This window comes from Geotrypetes seraphini, chromosome 1 (genome assembly GCF_902459505.1).
Source record: "Geotrypetes seraphini chromosome 1, aGeoSer1.1, whole genome shotgun sequence".
Taxonomy (NCBI): Eukaryota; Metazoa; Chordata; class Amphibia; order Gymnophiona; family Dermophiidae; genus Geotrypetes; species Geotrypetes seraphini.
In genome coordinates, this window is record NC_047084.1 from 106,921,905 (window position 1) to 106,926,507 (window position 4,603).

Sequence of the window (4,603 nt, forward strand, 5' to 3'; positions counted from 1 at the left end):
TTTCTTACCACATCTCCCAGGTTGCTTGTCTTTGATGCAATTCAGAACTCTCAGGTACTTCATATCCCAGCATTCCCACGAACTCAGTTTCTTTCAGACCCCCCTTATACTCTCTAGACCAGGGGGTCCCCAAAGTCCCTCCTTGAGGGCCGAATCCAGTCGGGTTTTCCGGATTTCCCCAATGAATATGCATGAGATCTATGTGCATGCACTGCTTTCAATGCATATTCATTGGGGAAATCCTGAAAACCCGACTGGATTCGGCCCTCAAGGAGGGACTTTGAGATCCCTGACCTACAGCAATAGTTAAGGGTTTAGGTCAGACATGGGCAACTCCGGTCCTCGAGGGCCGTAATCCAGTCGGGTTTTCAGGATTTCCCCAATGAATATGCATGAGATCTATGTGCATGCACTGCTTTCAATGCATATTCATTGGGGAAATCCTGAAAACCCAACTGGATTGCGGCCCTCAAGGAGGGACTTTGAGATCCCTGTCCCACTACAGCAGTGGTTCCCAACCCTGTCCTGGAGGAACACCAGGCCAATTGGGTTTTCAGGCTAGCCCTAATGAATATGCATGAAGCAAATTTGCATGCCTATCACTTCCATCATATGCAAATCTCTCTCATGCATATTCATTAGGGCTAGCCTGAAAACCCGATTGGCCTGGTGTTCCTCCAGGACAGGGTTGGGAATCACTGCACTACAGCAATAGTTAAGGGTTTAGATCAGACATGGGCAACTCCGGTCCTCGAGGGCCGGAATCCAGTCGGGTTTTCAGGATTTCCCCAATGAATATGCATGAGATCTATGTGCATGCACTGCTTTCAATGCATATTCATTGGGGAAATCCTGAAAACCCGACTGGATTCGGCCCTCAAGGAGGGACTTTGAGATCCCTGACCTACAGCAATAGTTAAGGGTTTAGGTCAGACATGGGCAACTCCGGTCCTCGAGGGCTGGAATCCAGTCGGGTTTTCAGGATTTCCCCAATGAATATGCATGAGATCTATGTGCATGCACTGCTTGCAATGCATATTCATTGGGGAAATCCTGAAAACCCGACTGGATTCGGCCCTCACGGAGGGACTTTGGGGACCCCTGCTCTAGACTTTCTTCTTTAGCACTAAGAGATTTGGATTTAGCTAATGCCCTTGTTGGTAGTAGCTTGAGATAAGTTATATGGTAAGTGTTGCCATACTGGCTCTGACCAGGGCTCCATTTAGCCCAGTAGCCTCTTTCCAACAGTGACCAGTCCAGGTCATAAGTACCTGGTAGATCTCCAGCCCTCAGCCAAAACTCCTTCACCATTACTTTCTTTAAGCTGGTGCAGAAAATAAACTCCAGAACTTGGAAAACTCTGAACACAATATAGCACAGAACCACAAAAGTTGAAGAACAGGGTGCAAATCCCACCCTCCTGCACTTGGTCTGATGCCTGATTACGATATATACCCTCTCAATGTTCAAACACCCACTGTAGTTTTTATAAAGGAAAGGCCTTGCAGCTCTGTTCTTTATCCTTACGGCCTCAGGCACACATAACAGGGTACGTTTTCAAATATTTACCCAGTTTGCAAGGCGTTTCCCTTACATACAGGGATAATTTTTGAACCCCTTAGGATAGTAAAAAGTATTCTTTTTTGCTCTGTGGAGTTTGCATGATTTTCAAAGTACAAAAACGCATGTATTTGCACTTTGAAAATTACCCAGGACCTGCAAAGGGGAGGAGCATGTCTCTCATTTACATATGTAAATGACATGTGCTCTTGCCACATTTATATGCCACCAGTTTTGCTAATATTCTATAATGGAATCTTGGTACCCCAATGCTGTTTGAATTGGAGCGCTTCAAAGGATTATTTATTCATTCAGGGAGCTCAGAATAGTTTACATGAATTTGTTCAGGTCCTTAAGCATTTTTCCTTGTCTGTCCTGGAGGTTCACAAGCTGTCTAATATACCTGGAGCATTGGGGGACCAAGTGACTTGCCCAGGGTCACAAGGAGCAGTGTGGGTCTATCTAATGTAGAGGAGGCAATGAGGGGATTAAGTGACTTGCCCAGGGTCACAAGGAGCAGTGTGGGTCTATCTAATGTAGAGGAGGCAATGAGGGGATTAAGTGACTTGCCCAAGGTCACAAGGAGCAGCGTGGGGTTTGAACCCACAACCTCAGGGTGCTTTAACCACTGCACCACTCTAGAAATCAGAATGTAGTAAAAGTGAGCCAAGACTAGGACAATCAAACCATGGTGACATCACTGATGAGGTTGGCTCGTAGGTATTGGTGGAATGAGCATTATGATGTCACAATACCAGCTCTGGTTATCACAGGCTGAAACTTGTCACACTTTTTATTTATTCCATTTTCTATACTGTTCTCCCCAGGGAGATCAGAACTGTTTACATGAATTTGTTCAGGTACTCAAACCTGAACCTGTACCAGTGGCAATGGGGGGATTAAGTGACTTGGGCAAGGTCACAAGGAGCAGCGTAGGTTTGACCCACAACCTCGGGGTGTTGAGGCTGTAGCTTTTAACCACTGTGTCACACTCTCCCCTTTCGCTAATTCACTATCGAGTTGCACCCCAAACGTCAAGCACAATCTGAACATGATAAAAGAGACGTTCCCGGAAGATGCATCACATGTACACGTGTACCAAAATATCCATCCTTAAAGAACATAGAGCTATCTAGTTGAATATTGTCGGAGTCTTATTTCCCACCCCATATCATCCCCATTATGCTCGGCTGCCTATATGGTCAGGAAGGTGGAGACTTGACAGCCAGCATTTAAGCCTGGGTGACTGGGGCCCGCCCTCTTGTTGGGCAGGCAGGATGGACCGTGTGGGTCTTTAGCTGCCATCATTTACTGTGTTACTTTTATACCCCCAATTTTATCTTGCTTAAATATACATGCATCCCTTTACCCACTTCACAAACCTTATGAATGTGGATATCTTGTATTCAAATAACACCGTGTTTTGTGGGGTCTTTCAATTAAACAAGACACTTTTGCAGTGAGGAAGTCCATTGAAAGCTTACCCCAGTGTTTGTCTAATGGGTTTCCTATCATAAATACATTGAGTCCTTTCTCACTGCACCTCGGGGGAGACAGGTAGACATTTGACAAGAGTTATTCACCTCTCCACGCATTCGTGTCGTGTCCTTCCATATTTTTTTCTGCTTGTTTATCCATATGACTGGGTCTATATATGTGTCCTGGTAAAAGCTGTGGCCTGTCCGACTTTTCTCCCTTGGATCCGAACCGTACTGCATTTTCTGAGCCGCTCGATGACCTTATTGTGCAGGCTGCCAGCGAGAAGGATCAAACACCTGCCCTGTATCAGAAGCACTCAGCCAAACGACTCTTCCTCCTGTGGCTGTGGAAAAAGGTCCCGTGCCAGAGCTTTATTTGTATTCGATTTGGCCAGAGGGAAAAGCTCTTTTCTGCATATTTGACTGAGCCTTTGGGAAAGCTACATGCCTACATCATCTATGATGTCACAATGAGCAACTGCTGAGGGCCTGAAGCCCTCAGGAAAAGTCCCTCAGCAGTTGCTCATTGTGACATCACAGATGATGCAAGCATGTAGACTTCCCAAATCAGCACCATTTTCTATAATGGTTAGAGCTGCAGGCCTCAGCACCCTGAGGTTGTGGGTTTAATTCCAGTTCCTTGTGACTTTGGTCAAGGCACTTAACTCACCACTGCCCCACAAGTGCCACAGTTACAAAGTGAGCCTGCTGGGATGAATAGGGAAAATACCTAAGTACCTGATTATTCTTCAGTTAATTGTAAACCGCTCTGAGTGAATCTTTTCATCAAAAGTCAGTTAATAAATCCCATTAAATAAGTATGTAGAACATACTCCCACAGGGGAGGTAAAAGGAAGGGAGAATGGACAGAGGGAGCAGGCAAGGTGTGGTAGTGGACAGCCAAGGATAAAAAAACCAAAAACAACCAGAAACCAGGAAAGCATTTTAACATAAGTACGGCATGGAGTTCAGGAGGAAGATATGGGGGGGGAGGACAAAAATACTGCACAGGGAAGTGGGGTAGGAGGGAAATGCTGCAACACACGGAAATGGAGGGGCAGAAAAGGGGTTGATGGACAGGGGAAGAGGTGCTGATGAACAGGGAGGGGGGCAGAAAAATGAAGACAGGCCTACTGCTGGACAGGGGGAGCAGGAAGGAGGTGATGATGGACAGGGGGAGGTAAAACAAAGGGAGAAGGGCTTCTGCTGGATAAGGTGAGCAGTGATGGGGTGGTGGAGGACACAGGGGAGGCAAAAGGAAGGGAGAATGGACAGGGGGAGCGGGCAAGGGGTGGTAGTGGACAGCCAAGGGGAAAAAAAAAAAGACAGAAATACAGAAAGCGGCTAAGGAGAGAGAAAAAAAAATAAAGACAGACACACACACATATATTCTAGCACCCGTTAATGTAACGGGCTATAAGACTAGTTTTCTATAATGGTTAGAGCTGCAGGCCTCAGCACCCTGAGGTTGTGGGTTTAATTCCAGTTCCTTGTGACTTTGGTCAAGGCACGTAACTCACCACTGCCCCACAAGTGCCACAGTTACAAAGTGAGCCTGCTGGGAT